We start from the raw sequence: 26,205 nt of genomic DNA, 5'->3' as shown, positions 1-26,205 counted from the left end.
GTGGGCTGCTCACTCACGGCAGTTTGTAGTCAGCACACCAGGGTTCCAATCCCTCAAAGAATGTCTCTCTTCCCAGGATGTCCCTGGATATCCTGGAAGCAGGCCACACCCCTAGGTAAACTCCCCTTGGGCAGATTGGCCACTCAGAACACAGTCATCCAATCCCATCATAGGTACAACCACACAGAGCTGGGGTCCAGCCAAGTTGACACACAGCTCCAACTATCACAACATGAAAAAACGAATCACTAGTTTTTATGGAAAGGAAAGAGCCCTCAGAGCACTACTGAAGAAAAACAAAGTAGGAGGTCTCACACTTCCAATCTCAAAACCTGCTACATGGCAACAGTTGTCAAAACAGCCTGGTATTGGTATGACAAATACATGGACCAGTGGAACAAAATTCAGAACACAGATATAGATCCATCTACCTACAGACAGCTGATCTTTGACAAAGGGCCAAAAAACATTAAATGGTGAAGAAATAGTTCTTTAACATATGCTGCTGGCAAAACTGGATGAATATCCTTTTCCAGAAAAATGACACAAGATCCATACCTCACACCATATACAAAAACGAATGCATCATGGATCAAAGACCTAAATACAGAACATAAAATTATAAAGATTATCAAAGAAAAAATGGGCAATTTGTTGGTTTTAGGTGCCATCAATAGAATTCAATAGAATGAAACACTGCCTGGTCTTGCCCTATCATCAAAACCATTGCTATGCTCAAGCCTGTCATTGCAATCAACTGTCAATCCATCTCACTGAGGATCTTCCCATTTTTTGCTGATCCTCTACTTTACCAAGCATGATATCCTGCTCCAGGGACTAGTTCCTTCTCACAACATGACCAAAGTACATAAGATAAAGTCTGGCCATTCTTGCCTCTAAGGAGAATTCCAACTTTACCTCTTCCATGACAGATTTATTTGTTCTGGCTGTCCATGGTGTTTTCAATATTTCTCTCCAACACCACAATTTGAACACATCAATTTTTCTTTTGTCTTCCTTCTTCAAAATAGGAGCTATTCAGGGTCCCTCCAGGGCTTGGAGGCTGCTTTTCACTTGGATGTGGCTTTATATTAAGGCTGGGGCCTGAGGTAGGTGAGCCTGGGGCTTGGAGGCTGCTTTTCACTTGGGTGTGGCTCTATATTAAGGCTGGGGCCTGAGGCTTGAAGGTTGCTTTTCACTTGGGTGTGGTTCTATATTAATCCTGGGGCCTGAGGTAGGCTTGCTGGGGCTTGGGAGCGGCTTTCACTTGTGGGTGGTTCTGTTTTAAGGCTGTTGCCCAAGGTAGACAGGTGCTGAGAGGTTAGGAACAACTAAGGGAGACGAACTTGTCCATCAGTTTGTCGTGCTATAGTAGCTTGCATGTTGCTATGAGGCTGGAGGCTATGCCAAGTTTCAAAATGCCAGTACAGTTACCTATGGTGGGCAGATTTCAGCAGAGCTTCTGGGCTAAGACAGACTGGGAAGAAGGAAAAGGCCATCCACTTCTTAAACAATTGGCCAGTGAAAATCTTATGAATAGTAGTGAAACACTGTCTGATCTATTACTGTAAAACATTTTGAATAGCCCTGAAACATTGTCTGATATAGAACTGGAAGATGAACCCATCAGGTCGGAAGGCACTCAAAATTTGACTGGTGAAGAGCTGACTCCTCAGAGTAGAGAAGACCTTAATGATATGAATAGAGTAAAGCTTTCAGGACCTCCATTGGCTGATGTGGCATAACCCAAAATGAGTAGAAACAGATGGAAACATCCACTAATAATTGGAACATGGAATGTACAAAGTATGAATCTAGGAAAATTAGAAAGTTGTATGGAATGTTGATTACTAGAAAACTTTATGAATAGCCCTGAAATATTGTCCAATATAGAGCCAGACAATGAGCCCATCAGGTCAGAAGGTATTCAAAATTTGACTGGGGAAGAGCTGACTCCTCAGAGTAAAGATGACCTTGGAAAGAAGTATGAATCTAGGAAAATTGGAAGTTGTCAAAAATGAAGTAGAATGCAAAATGATTGATATCCTAGGCATTAATGAGATGAAATGGACAGGTTTTGGCCATTTTGAATCAGACAATCATATGATCTACTATGCCAGAAATGACAAATTAAAGAATGGGGTGGCTTTCATTATCACCAAGAGTGTTTCAAGATCTATCCTGAAGTACAGTGATGTCAGTGATAGGATAATATCCATACACCTACAAAGAAGACCAGTTAATACTACTATTATTCAAGTTTACACACCAACCACCAAAGCCAAAGATGAGGAAATTAAAGATTTCTACCAACTTCTGCAGTCTGAAATTAACCAAATATGTAACCAAGATCTGCTGATTATCACTGGAATACAAAAGTTGGAAATGAAGAAGAGTTACTGGTAGTTGGAAAATATGGCCTTGGAGATATAAATAACACTGGAGATTGCATGATAGAATTTTGCAAGACCAATGACTTATTCATTGCAAATACCTTTTTTCAACAACGTAAGTGGCAGCTATACATGTGGACTTCACCAGCTGGAATACACAGGAGTTAAACTGACTACATCTGTGGCAAGAGGTGATGGAGAAGTTCAATATCTTCAGCCAAAACAAATCCAGGAGTTGATTGTGGAACAGACTTTAAACTGCTCATATGCATGTTCAAGTTAAAGTTGAAGACAATTAAAACAAGTCCATGAGAGCCCAAACATGACCTTGAATATATCCCTCCTGAATTTAGAGACCATTTAAAGAATAGATTTGATGCACTGAACACCAATGACCAAAAACCAGAGGAACTATGGAATGACATCAAGAACATCATCCATGAAGAGAGCAAGAGGTCATTAAAAAGATGAGAAGGGAAGAAAAGACCAAAATGGATGTCAGTAGAGACTCTGAAACTTGCCCTTGAGCAGTGTGTAGCTAAAGCAAATGTAAGAAATGACAAAATACAAGAGCTGAACAAAAGATCAAGCAGACAAAGCCAATTACTATAATGAAATGTGCAAAGATCTGGAGTTAGAAAACCAAAAGGGAAGAACATGCTTGGCATTTCTCAAGCTGAAAGAACTGACGAAAAAAAAATTAAGCCTCAAGTTGCAATATTGAAAGATTCTATGGGCAAAATATAGAGTGATGCAGGAAGCATCAAAAGAAGATGGAAGGAATATACTGAGTCACTGTACCAAAAAGAATTGGTCAATGTTCATCCATTTCAGGAGGTGGCATATGATCGAGAACCAATGGTATTGAAGGAAAAAGTCAAAGCTGCACTGAAGGAATTGGTGAAAAACAAGGTTCCAGAAACTGATGGAATACCCATTGAGATGCTTCAACACACGAATACCTCACTGGAGTCACTGGCTCAGTAATGCCAAGAGATTTGGAAGACAGCTACCTGGCCAAATGACTGGAAAAAATCCACATTTGTACCCCTTCCAAAGAAAGGCGATCCCACAGAATGAGAAAATTATTGAACAATATCATTAATATCACATGCAAGTAAAACCTTACTGAAGATAATTCAAAAACGGTTGCAGCAGTATATTGACAGAGAGCTTCCAGAAATGCAAGCTGGGTTCAGAAGAAGACATTGAATGAGAGATATCATTGCTGATGGCAGATAAATCTTAGCTGAAAGCAAAGAATACCAGAAAGATATTTACTTATGTTTTATCGACTATGCAAAAGCATTTGATTGTGTGTATCATAACAAATGATGGATAATGTTGAGAACAATGGGAATTCTAGAACACTTGATCATACTCATGAGGAACCTGTACATAGATCAGGAGGCTGTAGTTTGAACAGAACAAGGGGATAGTGCATGGTTCAAAACCAAGAAGGGAGTGAAGCAAGGTTGTATTCTTTCACCATACTTATTCAACTTGTATACTGAGCAAATAATTTGAGAAGCTGTATTATATGGATTGGAGGAAGACTCATTAACAATGTGTAATATGCAAATGACACAACTTTGCTTGCTGAAAGTGAGGATAACTTGAAGCACTTACTGATGAAGACCGAAGACAACAGTTGCAGTACGGATTACACCTCAATATAAAGAAAACAAATATCTTCACAACTGGTCCAATAAACAGCTTCACGATGTACGGAAAAAAAAAAATTGAAGTTCTCAAGGATTTCATAGTACTTTGTTCTACAAACAACACCAATGGAAGCAGCAGTCAAGACATCAGACAATGTATTGCATTGGTCAAATATATTGCAGAAGACCTCTTTCAAATGATGCAGAGCAAAGATGTCTCCTTGAAGATTAAGGTGCACCTAACCCAAGCCATGGTATTTTCAGTTGCTTCTTATGCATGTGAGAGCTTGACAATGAATAAGGAAGGCCAAAGAAGAGTTGATACTTTTGAGTTATGGTGTTGAAGAAGAATGCTAAGAGTACCATGGTCTGCTAAAAGGACTAACAAATCTGTCCTGGAAGAATTGCAGCCAGTATGCTCCTTGGAAGCAAGAGTGGCCAGACTTCATCTCACCTACTTTGGTCATGTTGTCAGAAGGCACCATTCCCTAGAGAAGGATATCATGCTTGGTAAAATGGAGGGTCGAGGAAGAAGGGAAAGGCCCTCCAAATGATGGGTAGACTCAAGGATCCTGAGGCTGGCACAAGACTGGGCATTTTTTGTTCTGCTGTGCATAGGGTCATTATGAGTCAGAGATGACTTGATGGTGCCTAACAACAACAACTACAATTAGGGTCCCTAATATATGGCATAAATAGATTATCAAGCATAATGGAAAATGCACAAACAGCAGATGGTAAACTAGCAGAACTGGAATCTTCTGAAAATTAAATGTTTATGCACATCAAAAGATTTCTCCAAAAGAGTAAAATGAGAAACTACAGATTGGGAAAAAATATTTGGCAATAAAATATCCGACAAAAGAGTTATCTCTAAAATTTATAGAAAACTTCAACACCTCAACATCAAAAAGATAAACAATCCAATTCAAAAATGGTCAGAGGACATGAACAGACAATTCACCAAAGAAGATACTCAGGTGGCCAGCAAACATATGAAGAAATCCTTGCTGTCATTAGCCATTAGAGAGATGGAAATCAAAACAACAATGAGATGTCATATCATCCCAACAAGAATGGCAAAGTTCAACAAAACAGAAAACAACAAATGCTGCTGAGGGTGTGGAAAGTGTGACTCTCATACACTGCTGGTAACACCGTAAAATGGTGCAACCAATATGGAAAACGGTATGGTGCTTCCTTGAAAAGTTGGAAATAGAAAATCCATTGAACCAGTAATCCTATTAGGTATGTATTCTAAAGAAGTGAAAGCTGGGACAGGAATAAATATATGCACACTCACATTCATCACAGCACTATTCACAATTGCAAAGAGATGGAAACAATCTAACTGCCAACCAACAGAGGAATGGATAAACTATGGTATATGCACACGATGGAATACTATGCAACATTAATGAAGAAACCAGAAACATAATGGAGGATATTATGCTGAGTTAAATAAGTCAATCACTGAAGGACAGATATTGCATGAGTCCATTATTACAAAAAGTGAAGAAAAGGTTTATACAAGGAAAGAAACATTCTTTGATGGTTACCAGGGATGGGAGGGGATGAAAGGGAAAATTGCTAGCTAAGTAAGAGACATGTATTTATTTAGATGAAGGGAAAGGCAATATGCCAAAAGTGGGTGACCAGCACAATGTCACTAAGAAAAAGAAAGAGACAGATAGGCACATAAGAGATACAAACAACAAAGATAAACAGTATTACATACAGAAGGCTGCATTATCAGTAATAAAAAACATTAATCTATGAGTGTATACGTAGATAGACAGATAAGGCGATCACATATGAGTAGGTGAATGGGACTGTACTCATGACCATATGTAGGTTTGACAGGTGATATTTCTATATATGTATTTGTGCTATAAAAATGTCCATGTATACAATATAACTAACAAGGGGAAAAGTTATGACAACTTTTTAGTCAAATTGAACATATTGAGGGAATGAGTCACTAGGCCTGTGGATGTGAGACCATGGTCACAGGGGGCATGAAGCTCAGTTGGGGTAACAGAATATACAAAAACATAGTTCTACATCCTGCTTTGGTGAGTAGCGACTGGGATCTTAAAAGCTTGTGAGTGGCCATCTAAAATGCAACCATTATTTTGTCCTCATTCAGAACCAAAAAGAGTAAAGAAAATCAAAGATGCATGGAAATGATTAGTCCAAGGGACTAGTGGACCATCTAAACCTCTCAGCCTACATGACACTGAGACCGGAAGAGCTAGAGGGTGCCCAGCTACCACTGCAAACACTCAGAAAGGGATCAAAATTGCAGATTCTGAATAGACTTGGAGCAAAATGTAGAACAAAACTCAAAATCTTAAAAAATACCAGGCTTACTGCTCTGAGAGAGAGATTGGTAGAACCCTGAGACTGTGGCCCTTATTTACCCTTAGGGCCTGGAATTGAACTTCCTCCCATGGCTCAACTTTCAGCCAAATAATAGATGGACCGATGTATGAGGTGAACAATCATACCATGGAAGAGTGCACTCCTTAGAACAATCAACCATAAGATTTTAAAAGGACAGCATTTGAGCAGGGATATAGCTCTGAAGACAGGAATACATAGGAAAGAAAGACACAGGGAAAAGGTAACCACAGGGAGGGACTGGGAAGAGAGATTTTGCATATGGGGATTGCAATCAATATCATGAATAGAATGTGTATGTACTGTTGAATGGAAAACAAATTTTCTCTGTAAACTTCCACCAAAATTAAAATAAAAAAATAAAAGACCTACAGGGCAGTCCAGGAGCTCTGGTAGCATAGTGCCTAAGGCACTTGACTGCTAAACAGAAGGCTGGTGGTTTAAAGCCACCAGCCACTCCTCATAAGGAAGGTTGGGCAATCTACTTTCATAGTCATACCACCTCAGAAACCCAAGGACAGGTCACTATGAGTTGGGTCCGACTCGACAGCACATAACACAACACAACAACAATGGGACAGTCCTACTCTGTCCTATGGTGTTGATATGAGTTGGAATGAACTCGATGGCAGTGGGTTTGGTTTTTTTATTAACATGACTAAAAGGAGCCCTGGTGGTGCAGTTGTAAGTGCTTGGCTGCTAACTGAAAGGTCAGTGGTTCAAAACTACCAGCTACTCTGCAGGAGAAAGATGTGGCAGTCTACTTTCATAAAGATTTACAACCTAGAAAACCCTATGAAATTTATACTCTGTCCTAAAGGGTCACTGTGAGTCATAATTAGCTTGATGGGGGGTTTGGTTTGGGTTAGGCTAACATAAATATGTTGTTTGTTGTTGTTGTGTGCCATTGAGTCAGACCTGACTCATAGCGACCCCTCCTTGGGTTTCCGAGGCAGTATCACTACGGAAGTAGATTGCCCCATCTTCCTTCCGAGGAGTGGCTGGTGGGTTTGAACTGCCAGCCTTCTGGTTAGCAGTCAAGTGCCTTAGCCACTATGCTACCAGAGCTCCCCAACATAAATATATAATTTTTTTAAAAAAAATTGTATATATTTATATAATATACATTATATATAAATATATATAATATAACATTATTTTATATTTTTATAATAATGTATGTTGTTGTTGTTGTTGGTATGTGCCATGGAGTTGGACCTGACTCATAGAGACCCCTCCTTGGGTTTCCAAGGCAGTATCACTGCAGAAGTAGATTGCCCCATCTTCCTTCCAAGGAACCACCAGCCTTCTGTTTAGCAGTCAAGTGCCTTAGGCACTACGCTACCAGAGCTCCCATAATAATATATAAAAAATGTTATAAAAATAAAATAAATGTTGGTGAGGTTGTAAGGAAATTGGAACCCTTATTCATTGCTGGTGGGAATGTAGTATGATAGAGCTGCTGTGAAGAACAGCATGGCGTTTCCTCAAAAAACTAAAAATAGAACTAGTATGTGATCCACAATTCCTGTCCTAGGTATACCCAAAACACTGAAAGCAGACTCTTGTAAAAGAGTGTTCATTGACTACTCGCAATAGCCAAAAGGTGGAAATAACCTAAATGCCCAGCAACAGAAGAATGATAAACGAAATGTGGTACATAGATACAATGGAATACTACTCAGCCAGGAAGAGAAATGATGTCTTGATACATACTACAATATAGATGGAACTGGAAGACATTGTACTGAGTGAAATAAGTCAATCACAAAAGGACAAATATCATATGACCTCACTTATATAAAATGACAAGAAAAGGCAAATGTATAGAGAACAAAGTTTATTAGTGGTTACCAGAGGCAGGAGAGATGAGGAAAGGGGAGATTATTAGTTGTGGAGTACTGAGTTTTGGTTTAAGGTGATGGAAAAACCACATTGACCAAGGGTAGGGTTGCATAGCCAATTACTGTAATTGTTGTCAATAAGTTGTACAACTGAAAAAGATGAACTGATAAAAAGTTGTGTGATACATTTATTTACAACAAGAAAAAGAAGAGTAGATGTTGTGGCTGCTTATGTACTACCAAATACCTCATGGGATTTGGTTCCTTGGTTTGGACATTTAGGATCATAGTTTCATGGGACATCCCAGTTAATTGGCCTAAAAATTTAGGGCTTCTGTTCTGCCTCCTAGTTCATTGTGTAGTGCCAGGGATCTTAAAAGCTTAAGTGACCATCTGCAAGTAACCATTCAAGACACAACAATTGGTCTCTATTCACCTGGCACAACAAAGGAAGAAGACATAGGAATAGGAAGAGAAAATGCAATGTATAGCTAACTGCCTCCATAAACAACTGCTTTCTTTGCAATGAGACCAGAAGAGCTGGGTGGTGCCTAACTACCATTACTGCACATTTTAATCAAAGATTCTATAGATGAATCTTGATCAAAAGGGGAGAAATATAGGATAGAATTTCAAATTCCCATGGAATCCAGAATTATAGCCTCATAGAGGCTGGATGAATCCCCAAAACTATCGCCTGGGGACAATCTTTAACCCTTAAATGAAAAATACTCTCTAAAGTCTTTTTAAAACCAAACTATAATTTAGCTTTACTAGTAAAGAGTGTGGGAGCTCTGGTAGCATAGTGCCTAAGGCACTTGACTGCTCACCAGAAGGCTGGCGGTTCAAACCCTTCCTTCCTCGGAAGGAAGGTTGGGCAATCCTCCTTCCGTAGTGATACTGCCTCGGAAACCCAAGGAGGGGTCACTATGGGTCGGGGCCGACTCGACAGCAAACAACAACAACAGTAAATAGTGTGGGAGCTCTGGTAGCATAGTGGCTAAGGCACTTGACTGCTAACCAGCAGGCTGGCGGTTCAAACCCACCCACCTCTCCTTGGAAGGAAGATGGGGCAATCTACTTCCGTAGTGATACTGCCTCAGAAACCCAAGAAGGGGTTGCTATGAGTCAGGTCCAACTCGATGGCACATAACAACAACAACAACAGTAAAGAGTGTCAGTTTTGAGCATTACACTATTTTAAGGTTTATCTATATGGAATCAAACTGACAACAGCAACTTAAAAGATTGGATAAGATACCTTAGTAGGCAGTGAATTTATGTCTTGGGGTGGGGAATAACTCAGAAAGGAGGGTAAGAATGATTTCACAACTCTAAGAGTATAATCTGTGTCACTGAATTGTACATGTAGAAACTGTTGAATTGGTTTATGTTTTGCTATGTATATTCTAAACAACAATAACAAAAATAAATTTTTTTATTGTGATTTGGGTGAAGGTTTACAGAGCAAATTCACTTTCCATACAGCAGTTCACATATACTTTGTCTCATGTCATTGACCACAGTTTACCACAATGCAACAGCTCCCCTCCCACTTCCTCCCCATAGTTACCTCTTCCCAGTGTCCATCCCTCCATACTCTCCTGCCCCCTGAGCTGTCTCCCTGTGCATAAGCAGCCCTTCTTTCTCCCAGGATTGTTCTCTCCAAGGCGTGTATCTACTTGAGATAAATGTTTAACTCACATGCCTGTATTTTGTTTGGCTGGAAACCACAGGTGTGGGTTCAATTGCAGACCTGAAGGGAAGCGAGGGGACACAGTCTCAGTGGTTTCACCAGGCTCTATCAGACCAGCAAACCTAGTCCCAAAAATAAATTTCTTATTTTCAACAACAGCTGAATTTATTTCTGGAGGTTCTAGGGAAGAGTGACTTCTTGCATATTCAAGTTGTTGGCAGAATTTAGTTTCTTGCAGTTTGAAGACTGAGATCCCAATTTTCTTGCTGACCGTCAGCTAAGATTCAGGTCCAACTTTTAGAGGCTGACTACTTTTCTTGGTTTGTGGCACTTTCCTCCATCTCAAAGCCAGCAATGGTGGGTTGAGTGCCTCTCAGGCTTTGAATCTCCCCTCTTTCTTCTTCTATCATATATCTTTCACTGATTCTTCTGCCTTCCTCTTCCACTTTTAAGGGCTCATATGATTAAGGGCCCACCCAGTAATCCAGGATAACCTTTCCATCGCAAGTTTCATAACCCTAATCATGTCTTCAAAGTCCATTTTGCTTTCTGAAATAACAAATTCCAGGGATTAGGGCAGGAATATATTTGGTGGGCCATTATTCTGCCTATCACACTCTATTGGATAAAATGTATTAAAAACATCTGAATCCTAGCACATTGTTGAAGATAAGATGTTTTAGCAGAATGCAGTAGCACAAACACCCAAAATTGGCCCTTTATGAAATGATGAGTTTAGAGAAATTTGTTTGTAGCTTTTCACTATTACCACGTTTGAAAGTCTTCCTCTCACATCACCTCACTCTTCCACACAGTGATGGCATCCAAGCTGTTAACCCTTTTTCCTCTCAATTTTTTCTACCTCCCAATCACAACATATGATAAACAGCTAATATTTATTCAACATTTTATGATATACCAACTATTTTCATAGAAACTATCTCACTAAATTATCATATAATCTCAATTAAATATTTGTATTCTCATTTTGGAGGAAACTGAGACCTATTAAATTGAATTGAAATAACCTACTCAAGATAGTATAGTTGTGCTCAGATCTTGTGAATCATTATACTCCCTATCTCTTTGTAATGCCCCATTTTCACATTTTCCCCCTACTCTGAGGAAATAAACAGCAAACATGTGCTCATTAGCTCCTATGCAAAGGGAACTTTCACAACAAGATCTTAAGCCTTAAGGAAAGACCTCAATGGTGAAAATCAAGGAACCTCATGGTGGGCCAAGAGAGAAAATAAACATTTCTGGTTTCACTTGGTACAAAACCATTTATAAAGTCTGGTGGAGAGAGTAATTTAGGAGAAGAGCCCTGGAGAATTCTTTTTCTACTGTTCTACTCCAGAAAAACAAGACAGTAGTTGTAAGGAGTGATTGGGAAGAAGGTATAAGGGAGCTGTCAAGAAACTGGTCATTATAACCCACACAATTTTTAACAAAGTCCCTCACTTCTAGACTTCAGTTCTACTCCTACTCTCCATATGGGACCTCATAAATAGGAATAAGAATTATTGCATAGTAATGGGTCATTGTGTCCCTCCTTTGAACCTCTAACAATCAGCATTCAGTGACTATTTAGCAAATATATATTGAATATTTGTTATTTGTAGACAACATGCTAGGCACAGAGATGAAAAGGGGGATACAAATTTCAGCCACAGATGGACATACCTACTAGCAACCAATTAATTATAGTATGACATGAGTCATGATCTGTTCTTATTTTCACCCTCACCCTGGATGATATGGTAATTAAGATCCCCCAAGGAAACATGGATTTGATTCTGAATGGCTTGTTTGTTGGATGCCAAGTCTTGTCCCAAAGAGATTCATTTTTAACAGCTGCTCCATGGGCAGCATACTTCCCCTTTGCTCCTTGGAATCATTTGTCCATCAAGTTCCAGTCATAAAAAGGGACTGTGTTTTCCAGAGAACAGGGCTCAGACTGTAGTTCTAGCACCATCCTCACACAGCTTCTTCCCACCACAGGACTGTTTCACCCTCAGATTTCCCACTAGCTTTTTTGAAAGAAGAACAATCAAATCTAACTTCCTTGTGAATCATATTTTTGTTGCAGCATAATCAGTATATTGTGACCTATGTTTACCATGTATAAAAATTTTCTGTGAAAAATAATTCTATGGCTATGATGAGTGTTTGTAGTTTAATTTATTTTTGTTAGCAGGACTGCCTGTGTAGATTATTATGTTGGTAGAATTTATCATCACCCATTTCTTCCCTTTTAGCACTCATTTTGATTCCTGAGACACTAAGAGAGCTTAGGCTGCTATTACATACTAACTTTAATTATAACTCCTTCCTCCAGGATCCATCCAAGATGTGCTTTCCCAGCATATGCCATGTGGCTCTGGAATCCATGTTGCTGATTTCAAGACACCATCCCATGAAACTTCCTGTCCTGTTCTCCATTCAGAATCCTACTCTTTGACGGATAGATTTATAGATAAATAGATGGAGAGATAGATAGGGGGAGCTCTGCTAGCATAGTGCCTAAGGCATTTGACTGCTAAACAGAAGGCTGGTGGTTCAAACCCACCAGCCACTCCTCAGAAGGAAGACTGGGCAATCTACCTCAGAAACCCAAGGAGGAGTTGCTATGAGTCGAATCAACTCATTGGCAGTGGGGTTTTTTTTGTTGTTGTTTAGATAGATAGCTAAAGAACCAATTAGAGGTGAGAGTTTATATCTTATGCACATCTGTATTCCTCATGTCTAGTCACTACCTGTGCTATAATAATAAATAATGACTCTACCAATTATAATAATAACAGTAGCATACATTTATATAGCATTTACAATGTGCCAAACTGTTATGAATATACACTAACTCATTTTCTCTCATGACAGCTTTATGAGATAGGTACTATTATTGTGACAATTTTACAGATGAGGAAATTAAATCTGTTTATTGAGTTAATGAATTGAAGGATAGAAAGTTACCACATGTAATTATATGGATTGCCTTGAGACAATTCCTACTTCAAAGGAGTAACTCCAATGGTAGGGATTTAGGGGTCTGTGGTCCATCCAAGAGGAAACGTACTTAGATAGGTTGGGGCTAAGGTGAGAAAGAACCAGTCTTTCAAATCCTTTCAGTTACTCAGTGTTCTCCTTATATAGTAAGATATTCCAGAAATTTCTCTTTGACTATAGGCTTGCTTTAGATAACTCTGCTCTATCATTTTTCCCTGATTGTAAAGAGTGCCAGGAGTTAAGAAGAAGATTGTGAACATGGTTTGCCAGGTCAGCGACATTCTGTGGAGAACTCAGAACTTTGCAGATACTGATAGATTATTTGAGATGAATAGAGGAAACCAGTCTAACTAGCCAAAGAAGTATATAGAGTCTCTATATTAGTGTTCTGTGCTATGTAACAAACTACTACAAAGTCAGCAGCTTAAAACAGCACCCATTTATTATGTCACAATTTCTGTGGGTCAGGAGTCTGCCATGTCTTAACTGGATCTCACATGGCTACTTAAGATTAAGATATTGGCTGGCCTGTGTTCTCATCTGGAGGTGTGACTGGGGAAGAATCTGCCACCTCATTCAGTTGTTGACATAATTCAGTTCCTTACAACTGTTGGATTGAGGCCCCCAGCTTCTTGCTAGTTTTTGGCTGACAACTACCCTCAGCACCTAGCCGTGTAGTCCTCCCAACATGACCACTTCTTCAAAGCAAGCTCAGGAAATTTCTAGTGTCTGCTAGCAAGGCAGAGTGTTATATATCATAACAGACAATAGTAAGCAATAGAAATAACAGTCTATTGCTAGAATTATTGTGTGGACTGCATTCAACAAGTATGTGAATAGGTGAGATGGGGGACCCTGTCTGACTTATTCATAGAGATATCCCAAGTGTAGACCAGCACCTCCTGTTCAATAAGTGTCTGTGCATAGATGATTGAGTGAATAGCTTCTGTTATGCCTGTTGTAAAGGAGGCAATAGACATGATAGACAGGAATGAGGCTAGATGTGTAAAAGTTAGCTCTTTAGTGTTGTTTACTGTAGTTAATATATCCATTTTCTACTGAGGAAGGTTATAGGTCAAGAAATTGTTTAGAAAACTTGTACTGAAGAAAGAGAGAAAAAGATCTGTGAGAGCACCATTTCAGATAGATAGAAACCCAACCTCTTCCTAGCAGTTCTTGGAGCTCGGGCTCCCTGGTGGTTCTGGTTGACTGTGCTATTCACACAGAAACTTTGGAAAAGCCTTAAAAATGTTAACAAGGGTGCTAGTACCTTTTATCAGTACAAAATTTGATAGATTGCAAATTTCCCTCGGACATAATTTTCTTTGGATCTCAATTTCTAGGTAGCAACAGTAGACACAAAGAGAAAGAAAATGGCAATACAGAAAGAATGAAACAAGAAGGGAAGATTTTAGCATAAAGTGACCTCCAAGAACCAGCCAAAGATGGAAGCCAGATATTAAGTGGAGCCACTGAGTACTTGACTTTTCTTTCCAGAGCATTTCCTGAATAAGCTTATCATATTGTGCTAACTTTAATTCAAGAGGTGAAGCTGTGGGTGTGGAGACACATAGGAACCCTGAGACAAGGACAAGAGCCCAAGTAGACTCTCAAGGTGTGACCTTTGCCATTCATTTAAAAGATATAAGAAAAGGACAGCGCTTGATTGGCAAATGAGCACATGCTAAACAAGTGTGAAGTTTCAGACATTGGTTGTTTGTGTTTCCATGTGTGAGTGTGTGTGTACCAGATAGACACAGGAATTAGGGAGGCAGGCAGAGCCTCATTTTCCATGAATCGTGTCATTACGTAGGAAGGGAACAAGGAGCATTTTATGAAGGGTAAGAAAACATGGGGCTTTCTCAGCACAGGAACCAAAGGTGTATGTGGAGAATTATGTGGATCAGAACTCAGAGACTGCCTTTAGCCTCTCTTTTAACAGATTTTCTAAAATCCAACTGCACAGAAACTTTTAAATGGGATAAAAGCTCTATTCATAGGATAAGTTTACATAGAAATTTATGAATCATATTGTATAACTGAGAGGTGGGTCCTAAAATCCAGCCAGGAGAAACTCAAAGAAAGAGGGATTTCTTTCCAAGAAGAAACAGAGGCCACACACAGACACACACACACACACACATACACCACACAACCCCAGTGAGTAATCACTGTCATCCACCCACAACTCTGAGCTGCTGTTTGTAGTAGGGGTTTCTAACAGGTGATTCTTGTTTGCTCTTTGGCAGATCACACCATTTATCTGAGGGTATGAGTGCTTTCTTTGTCTTGCTTCTTTACCTCCTGCATCTGCCTTGTGACTTATAATAAGAAACGTTACTTTTCTCTAACACTAGCCCCTTACTGCTGCATAAACTGGATGGATGGAAGGCATTAAAATACTGTTCTCCTTTCATAAAACAGACCATCTCCCTGCCCCAACTAACCTAAGAAAGGAGCTGAAAGTCACTCATATGCTGGCCTGTTTGTGATTATAAATGATATTCAAAGAAGAAACATTTTAACTCTACTTGAATGCACCAGGCTAGGAGAGCTTTACTGAAGAGACAGAATGTACAATGGCAAACATTTTACAAACTAATTGAGGACAGTCAAAATTCTTGGAGCTAGCTATTAAAATATGCAGTCACATGGGAGAGTTTCCCCTTAAGCCTGGGTAGGAAGGCCTTTGAGATTCCAGCTGTGCTGCATTCTTTGGGTTCACAATGAGCAGAAAGAATACATAATGAACTTAAACATTAACTGGCATTTAGAAGAGAGCCATGCTTGCCAAGGATGCTCAGAAGTGCACATGAGTAGTAAGTATAATGATATTGAAGTCAACTCTATTTTTAGCGAAGATATCAGACCTTAGGTCAGACTCTTTAGCAGACTCAATAATGATGAGAAGGAGGGAGAATTAAAAATGGGAAAGGCGGAAGAACACAAAAGTTGTAAGTGGATATATTAGCTTCCTAGGGTTGCTATGGAGGAGCTCTGGTGGTATAGTACCTAAGACATCTGACTGCTAACCAGAAGGCTGGCAGTTCAAACCCACCAGCCACTCCTCAGAAGGAAGACTGGGCAATCTGCTTCTAGTGATAGTGCCTGAGTTAGATCCAACTCCATGGTAGTGAAGGGTTGGTTTTTTTTTTTTTTTTGAGGGCTGCTACAGCAAAGTGCCAGAAACTGGGTAGCTTAAAACAACAGAAATTTACTGTATCACAGTTCTGGAAGTCACAAGTCTGAAGTTCGGGGTGTCAACAGAGCCATGTTCTCTCTAAGGGAAGATTATTTTTTTGTCTTTCTCTGATTCTCTTAGCCTTAGATGTTCCTTGGTTTATGGCAGTGTAATTTCAATCTCTGCCTCCATGGTCACATGACACTCTTCCCTCTGTGTCTCTTCTCTTTTTATAAGGGCATCACCCTACTTCAATGTGACCTCAAGTTAATTTAACTGACAGCATCATAAAAAATCATATTTCCAAACAAGGGCACATTCACAGGTACTAGGGGCTAGGAATCAATATATCATTTTGGGGGGGGAGGGGGTGTCACAATTCAGTCTACAACAGTGAATTAGTGTCATTCCAGAACTTACGGCCAAGACACAGCATTCAACAAAGTTGAAATACCTTTCTTGTGTTTAAGAAATAAAATTGAGGAAAAGTTCAAAGGAAAAAAAAAATAAGTTTATCTGGGACTTGGGCAGGTTTAGAAACAGAGTTTTATTTTAACATTAGATATAGTTCAACCCTTATCAAAATTATAAAACTGCACTAAAATTTGTCCTCTAAGCCATGATAATTACCAAGTCCTTTCTAGACCTTATTTTTTTTTCACTGAAAAATTTGGAGAGCCTGTTTGTTGTTGCTGTCAGCTGTCCTGAGTCACCCTTGACTCATGGAAACTCACTGCCCATACACAACAGAAGTGCTGCCTGATCCTGTACCACCCTCATGACTGGTTGCTGATCTGTTGTCATCCATAGGGTTTTCATTGGATGATTTTCAGAAGTAGATAGTAGATCCCCAGGCCTTTCTTCCTAGTCTGTCTTAGTCTGGAAGCTCCGCTGAAATGTGTTCAACATCATAAAGAAAAAAAAACAGTCACTGAGTTCATTCCAACTCATACTAACCCCCATTGGGTTTCCAAGGCAGTAAATCTTTACAGAAGTAGATGGCCCCATCTTCCTTCCATGGAGCTGCTGGTGGGTTTGAACTGCCAACCTTCTGGTTAGCCTTAGGCACTGCACCATGAGCTCCTGTTCAACATCGTACCAACACCCAAACCTCCACTGAACAGTGTTGGTGGCTGTGCATGAGGTGCATTGCCAGGAAGTGAAACTGGGTCTTCCGTATGGAAGGCAAGAATTCTACCAATGGCAGTGCTCCCAGATGGGATGCTTAAGAGGATAGTCAATGAAAATATATATATGTATGTGTAAAATCGGATCATCATGACTGTCTCAAACACACCAGCCTGTGTGTGATCATGGCTGGTGAGAGAAAAACTTCTCCCCTTAGTTAATTGGGAAGCATTGACTCTACAGAGGTTGAGATCAGACTGGGAGTTTTCAAAAGGTGCTTCTCCCACTCCAGTTTATCCCATCATCAACAGAGCACAATTCCAATCTGAGACTTCTGTAGCTCTTCTCTTGTTCCCACCTTCTTCTGAGGCTAGGAGTAATTTCTTAATTTGAGAACCTGCTGTTGGGTCTAGGATTGGACCTCAGAGTCCTGTGTAGAAAATCAAGAAACAGTGAGAAGGAACTTAGAACAACCTCTCCTTCCCTCCATTCTAGCTCAAAACTAAAGTTTCTAAGAGGACATTGTATCTTCTCCCACATGTGATTGAGTACAGCTCCATCTTGTAGTTATTTCACTAAGAAACACAAAAACTTTGCAGATTTTATCTTAGTTTTCTAAATGTGATGCACATGCTATTGGTGATACCTGATACAACATTAGTTGACACACAAAGAGAGTGTAGCATAGGATCAAATAGTAAGAAAGTTATTCCCTTTTAAATTATTTTTTTACTTCTTTTGATTATTTATTTTAAAAAGCTAATAATCTGATTTTAACAGAGAACAGACCTTGGGTCAGAGCCAGTAACAGCCAAAAATATATCCAGCTAGAATTTAACAACATTCTTTAGTCCACATTATATTTATTTTTATACTTCACTTCTACCACCAGGGAAGTGATAATGGTGTTCAATTCATCTTTTTAAATTAATCTATATTAAAAATTAAGTTACTTTTAAAAAATTGAGGAAGTAATAGCACAAATGATATTTGCATATGGGAAAAATGGCACAGTTGAGTTGCTAATGACTGAAATTTGGTTAAAAAAACCTTTATTTCATTCAATTCTTACTAAGGAATTAAATTTATTTCATTTAATTCTTACTTAGCAACTTTCTAAGGTTAAGTTTTATTCAGCACATTTTAGTGAAGAAGAAACTGAGGGTCAAAGAATTTTTCAGGATCATCCATTTAGTTATTTGCAGAACCAAGATTTATATATATTCAAGTGTGCTTGACTTATCCACCAGGTCCATAACACTTTTTTTGGATAAAAGACAGAAAGCCTTTAAAAGTAAACATTTCAGGTATGGGAATGTAACTAAGGAGGGCTTACACAGATCTCCTTAGACTGATCATCTTGCTCCTTTACTTTCTGCATCTGCCTTGTGACTGATGAGACATGTTACTTTTCTCTAACATTGGTCTTTCTCTAACACCAGTCTTAGACTGGTCTTACTGGTATGTGAATAGTCATTTCTTTAGTCAGTCAATCTGCTGAATGTCTGCTATCTGCCAGGCAACAACCTTGACGTGGTACTGAAGTGGTACTGAATTATGATCTTTTGGGAGGTAGCTAGTGACATTGGTTCCCAGACAAAACAAAGAAACAAAAATCAAAGTAAAACAAACCACAAAACACGCAGATTTCTTTTTCCATGGATGTCACCAAGTTGCTTCAGAATGATATAACTACCAAAAGTTCATCAAGTCTTCTCTGCAGTAAAGTGTACTGACCTTCTGCCCTGTACCGGAAAGTAAATATTAATGATCTCATCTACATAGGAAAATTGTGCCATAATTATTTTAAGGCATGGGCTTGTTAAGGTAGGAGGTTCTCTCCTATCCAATCTCTGCTCGTATGAGTTACTTAATGTTGGCAATAGTATCCAGTGCTTTTGCCAAAAAAGAATCACTGCAGTTTTTTAAAGACTGCCTAGGAGAGCTTCCAACACAGAAAATGCAAACAGAGATAAAGACCAGAATGCAATCCATGGAATCAATCTAGAACTCACTTGTGTTTTCTCCCCTCATGCTGCCATCTAGTATAAGAAGTGATCTAAGAACTTATACCTGCTGATTGGCAACTGATCATTTATGAGAATGCATAAATCCATAATCTGTGTAGTACTGAGAACCAGAGCTGCAGCAGTGAGAAGGGAACCAAATGCCTCCCTGCATTTCCATTTTTTGTGTGAGACCTCCAACAGTAGCCACACCCATGAGGCACCCATAGAAGTCTAGACTTCATTAGCAACCACAGATTGCCCCCATAATCTTGAGAACATTAAAGGTCTTCTCCCTCTTCAGCTGGATCAGAGGAACAGCAATTAGAATTTATTCCTGAACATCAGCCCTTTCTGCTAGATCAATTTTAGGATGTTCCTCTGCCTCCTCCTCTTTGTGAGGGACTCCCAGCCTTTCTTGGAGAACCTATTTGCTGAGCAAATAATCTGTGAAGCTGAACTATAGGAAGAAGAATGCAGCATCAGAATTGGAGGAAGACTCATTAACAACCTGCAATATGCAGATGAGAAGAGATGGGATGGACTGACTCAGTGGCTGCAAGGATGGGCTGAAGCATAGTAAGGATCATGAGGATGGCATAGGACCAGGCAGTGTTTTGTTCTGTTGCACATAGGCTATGAGTCAGAGCCGACTTGATGACACCTAACAATAACAACAGAACTGTTCTAATAACTGTATATATTAATTCATTTAACAAACAACCCTAGGGTATAGGTAATATCATCCACATTTTACAGCCTACAAATCAGAGATCTTCAGTAGCTTACTCAAGTCACACTGTAATTTGAAGAGCCAAGATTTTATTGCTTTCCTGTCATTAAATGTAATTGCACGGCAAGTAAGGAATCCACAGCTATGTGTTTTCAGTGGGACCTTGGACACTGCTGACTGACTGTATTAATAAGTGCTACTTGGACACTACAGAAGCATTAATCTCTCCTCTCTTTACCAATTGCCATGGAATCAACTCTGACTTATGGTAACCCCATGTATGTCAAAGTAAAGCTGTGCTCCATAAAGTTTTCAATGGCTGATTTTTAAGAAGTAGATTGTCAGGTCTTTCTTCCCAGACACCTCTGGGTGGACTGGAACCACCAACCTTTCTGTTAGCAGCTAAACACATTCACCACTTGTCCCACCTATTTTCTCTGGGCTACTAAGGAACACTTTCACAAACATGTATCAGTTTGTATTTTCCACCAGTCCTTACCTGGTATTACTGCATATAGTATGTTCCCACACTGTTTTCTGAGAGAAGGAGGGAATACATGAATGGTTGAATAAATGACTATCCATTCCTTGAAGAAGACTTTAAATTATATCAATTACTTTTCTCACCGGTAGGTTTATGGCAACAGTATGAGCTCTTCAGTGACAGAAAAAACACATGTCAGGGCTTTAGGTCTAGGAGTTGAAGAATTGAAATCTATCAGTAAAAGAGACAAAGAAATGAGGCAGATAGAAGAGAAGCAGAGACCCACCTAACATGGCTAGTCTCACTCTGCTGTGTCTGCTCAGCATGGTGTACTCCAGAGCACACTGTAGGAGATGCAGAGAGAAAGTAATGCACTCCTTGCCCTTGAGAGCTCATGATCTGTTGAAAGAAGGTGAAGCATGTACATCAATAAACATAATACAAGGTACCATGTGACTAGTGTTATGAAACAGAGAAAGATTTTAACCAAATCCTCTGGAAACACAGAGGGACATTAGATGGTGTCCAGCTAGAAGAAGCAGGAAATCCCCACCTCTGCACTGACTGTGTGTGTGTGTGTGTGTGTGTGTGTGTGTGTGTGTGTGTGTATATATATATATATATATATATAATAGAAATCAGAGAGAGTGTCTTTCTATAAGTGAAATTCTCTGAGACACAGGTGGGGATAAAGAGAACTGGCAGTTCATGATGGTTGAATAAACAGAGGTTACATACTGGCCAAATCTGGGTTAATCATTATTTGGCTAATACATTATTGTTTATCTTTTGTTTTGTTTTGTTAATGTTGAATTTGAATGCCCTCAGGCAAGATGTGGGCTCATAATTTTCTACTGTCTGACTTACTTGCCCATTCACACATTCGTGTTACCTGCTGCCTCTTCAGGCATTAGAATGGAGTACCCCTGAAGTTTTGTTCATTTGTTTGTTTTCTTTATATTGAGGTAGAATCCATACTGCAGACTGTAGTCTTTAATCTTCATCAATAAGTGCTTCAAGTCATCCTCACTTTCAGGAGGCAAAGTTGTGTCATCTGCGTATGTCAGGTTGTTAATAAATCTTCCTCCAATCCTGATGCCACGTTCTTCTTCATATAATCCAGCTTCTCATGAGGCTGGCACAGGACCAGGCAGTGTTTGGTTCTGTTGTGCATAGGGTCACTATGAGTTGGAAACAACTTGATGGCACCTAAGAAGAAGAACAACAACAACCCCCGCACTAAAGTAGAGAGTGTCTTGGGGGCTTAGTGAAGAACTGGGGAATATGCAGGAGTTCTTAACTCTGAATTGAGGCAAGGAATAAATGAGGCAGGGATGGTTGAACTTGGATAAGGGAAAAAAAATACATCTTTATTTTGCACAAATCTCTAACTGAAACTTAACATTTCCTTCCATTTTGAATATATGCCAAAATCACCATAATATTAAAAAAAAAAAAAACCAAAAAAAAACTTCACTGCTGACAGGTCAATTGCAACACATAGTGATCTCTCCTTGGATTTCCAAGGCAGTATCTCTACAGAAGTAGATTGCCCAGTCTTCCTTCGCAGCAGTGGCTCATGGGTTTGAACTACCAGCCCTCTGGTTAACAGTCAAATGCCATAGGCAGTATGCCACCAGAGCTCCCCACATTAGCACCTATAAATCGATCACAATTTCAAAGTAGTGATGAGCACAGACAGTAGTTTGAGATATCTGCAATAACTGTAATGTGATTTTTATTTGCGACAAATTAGCACCTGTAAATTTGTCGCAAATAAAAGCACATTACAGTTATTGCAGATGTCTCAAACCACTGTCTATGCTCATCACTACTTTGAAATGGTGATAGATCTTGTTATTTAATGAATTAATAAAGAAGTACATATATTAGCATATAAAACAATTTTTAAGTATTTTGATATAATTTCCATATTACTGATTTCTTTTGTACTCTTATGAATTCTTTTGTATTTAAAAACGATGTTCTGAAAAGGGTCCATAGGTTTCGCCAAACCACCAAAGAGGTCTGCATCATAGAGTAAGTTAAAAACTCGTGCTGAAGGTAGTTTAGGACCATATAGTTGTTAGCCTTAAATATCTTCCTTATTTAACTGTAAATTTAATCTCATAGGCAAATGGGGGAGCTCTGGTGGCATAGAGGATAAGGCACTTGACTGCTAACTGGAAGGTCAGTGGTTCAAACGAACCTTTCTGGGTGGACTCATACCTCAAACCTTTTGGTTAACAACCAAGCATTGAAACAGTTTGTGTTACCCTGGAATTCTTAGGGGCTGCCTTAACTGTAATTAGTGCCTTGTACAAACACAATTCATGGATGTGACAAAGAGACACAGTCTCTTTACAATTGGTTAGTTTCTCCTTCTTCTCAATGAACTCCAGAATATTCACCACTTTTCTTCTCACTCTTAGGGAACAGACACTCTTAGATCACTGTATGTTACCAAACGCAGTCTCCATCCAGTAATTAGAATGCCCAGTCCCATATAATATGTAACACTCTTTCTTGGATTTAGTGTTAAATCTTTTCTCCTCTCTTAGCCAAGGCTAACTTCAAGGTAGAGTGGTAGTGGGCCTTTCCTCTCTTTCTCAGCTCCACCCTTGACTGTTAAGTAAGGCTCCCAGCCTCCTGGGACTGGAGAAAGGGGAAAGAAGTACAAAAAGTTCTTTCTTGACTTTGGTCACCCTAAAGGACTTTGCACTATCTGGCCTGGCAGAGAACCAGTTCTCCAGTAACTCATTTAATAATTTGCATTTTGATCTGCCTCACTACCTCCTTTGATATCATATCTCAAAGCTTCAATCAAAATTTCCCATTTAACAACCTAAAACATTTGCCATTATATTAACTGAATATAGGGATCGTTTTCACTTTGCTGGGTATGAGTGCAGAATGATATTCCCTTCAGTCAGTAAAATTATATATTAAAAATGTTGGCTGGCCCTTATTCCAGTACCTGGAAATTTTTCATTCAAAACTTTATCTTGACTTCAATTTGAAAATGGGTTATAGTTAAGTACCTCTTCCACAGACATCAATTCTTTCTTCAATTTGTCCCATTTTTTGGTTGTTTTCAATAAGTAAGTACTCTTACCTCTGATCATCCTGGGCCTAGAATTTATATCAATCCTGTTTCTCTTTGCTGACATAAGCTTTTCATATGGGCTCATCATGCCTTACCTTATTTATATGTAAAATGGAGAAGAGAGCATAAACTAGAATTCCCAATACCTGGGAAGTTTACATTCTAACTGAAGATTACCGTTACATTCTTGGTTACTATTATTTGTGCTGGTGATGGTCATATTAGAGATTCATTGGAGTTGTTATAAATCTTATAACAGTTGCACTTTAATTTTTAAGCACTTTAATCTCTTCCCCTCTCCCTCACTCCACCCTCAAGATTATACCAGGTGTTGGGATGGCAACTATGGCAACTGCTAGGTACTAGGGTGGAGCCAGTGAGATTGCTAAGGAAAAATTTAAGGAGGTACTCTCAGGGATATGCAAGTGCAGTACCTCCTTAAATTTTGCACCCTAGGTGCTCCACTCTCCTCACTCCTGTCCTGGACCTGCATTCACTCATTTATTCATTCAATAATATTCTTGAGTACATTCTGTGGGCCAAAAGCTATTCTTGTTGCTGGACATTCAGAAGAGGAACAACCAGATAAAATCTACTATCTCTAGTATTGCATAGTGACAAGTGCTATGGAGACAATAAAGTGGGGGGGTGGGCAGGCACGAGATAAGGAAGTGCCAGGATGAGGTGGCAATGAAGGTTGTCATTTTAAATAAGGTGGTCAGGGAAAGCCTTATTGAGAAGGTGACATTTGAGCAAAGAATTGAAAGAGGCAAAATGTTTTTGTACACTGGACAAAGTATTCTACAAATGTATTGCTAATGTTGTTGTTGTTAGGTCCCATCAAGACATCTCCAACTCACATCAACCCTATGTACAAGAGAATGAAACACTGCATGGTCCTGTGCCAGCCTCGCAATCTTTGCTATACCTGAGCCCGTTGTTGCAGCCACTGTATCAATCCATCTTGTTGAGGGCTTTCCCCTTTTTTGGTGACCCTCCAATTTACCAAGCATGATATCCTCCAGAGAATGGTTCCTCCAAACAACATGAATAAAGTAGGTGAGATAAAGTTTGGCCATTCTCTTCTAAGGAGCATTCTGGCTACATTTCTTCTGGGAAGATTTGTTAGTTCTTTTAGCAGTCCATGATATTTTCAGTATTCTTCCCCAATACCACGAGTCAAAAACATCAGCTCTTCTGTTGTCTTCCTTATTCATTGTCCAGCTCTCACATGCATATGAGGCAATTGAAAATACCATGGCTTGGGTTAGCCTCATCTTAGTCTTTAAGGAGACATCTTTGCTCTTCAGCACTTGAAAGAGATCTTTTGCAGCAGATTTGCCCAATGCAATACATCATCTGATGTCTTGACGGCTGCTTCAATTGGTATTGATTGTAGAACCAAGTAATATGAAGTCTTTGACAACTTCAATCTTTTCTCCATTTATCATGATGCTGCTTATTGGTCCATTTGTGAGGATTTTTGTTTTCTTTCTATTGAAATGTAATCCATACTGCAGACTATATCTTCAATCTTCATCAGGAAGTGCTTCAAGTCATCTTCACTTTCAGCAAGCAATGTTGTGTTGTCTGCAAACCACAGGTTGTTAATGAGCCTTTCTCAAATGACTGCTAACCAGAAGGATGGAGGTTCAAACCCACCAGCCACTCTGTGGAAGGAAGACTGGACAATCTACTTCCGTAAAGATTTACCACCTTGGAAACCCAATAGTGGTTGCTATGAGTCGGAATCAACTCAACAGTAGTTAGTTTGGTTTTTTTTCCCCTAATACTGATGACGAGATGGATTGACACAGTGGCTGCGACGATGGGCTCATGTATAGCAAGGATCATGGAGCTGGAGTGGGGTAGGGCAGTGTTTCGTTCTGCTATGCATGGGGTCACTATGAGTCGGAAATGACTCCACGACACCTAACAACAATGTTGATGCACGTTCTTCTTCATATAATCTAGCTGCTCGGATTATTTGTTCAACATACAGATTGAATAAGTATGGTAAAAGGATAAAACCAATAATTAATAAATTTCTCACATAAAAATCTGGCTTCTCTTGAGACATACAAAGAAAGAAATGGCAATACTGAGCCACACACCTGTATGATGAGATGAAGCTGAGAGGCTGACTGCTTTACACCAAGCCAAGCCCTTCATATTGCCTGCCTTGCTTAGCTGCATCTTCTGTTCATCCTCTGTAGATGTTTGAGTTTGCAAACTCTTGCTAGAATTGTGGCTATTGCAGAGAGATGGTCTGCTTACCATGCAAGCCTTTGATTCTGAACTCCAGAGATCAGTGCTGTTTATTTGGTTGCTTGTAAACAGAGTAGGGATAGATACCAGCAGTGTTTTCTGCACAGTGGCTGACTGCAAAAACGACAAGAAGGCCACATGTTCTGACCTCCTCTAACCCTACAAGGGGAAGGCAGGATTACCAGCAGTAACCCAAGGCCTATTACTGCAAGGCCAGACATGCTGCCTCCCTCCAGCCCTTTTACCAACCGTTCCTCCCAAGGCACCCACCACCTTTCTCCTGGGTTCGA

Source organism: Orycteropus afer, unplaced genomic scaffold (assembly GCF_000298275.1).
Source record: "Orycteropus afer afer isolate SDZICR_OR568_19922 unplaced genomic scaffold, OryAfe1.0 scaffold00464, whole genome shotgun sequence".
NCBI classification, from domain to species: domain Eukaryota; kingdom Metazoa; phylum Chordata; class Mammalia; order Tubulidentata; family Orycteropodidae; genus Orycteropus; species Orycteropus afer.
The sequence above is the reverse complement of the archived record's forward strand: the minus strand, read 5'-3'. Positions refer to the sequence as shown.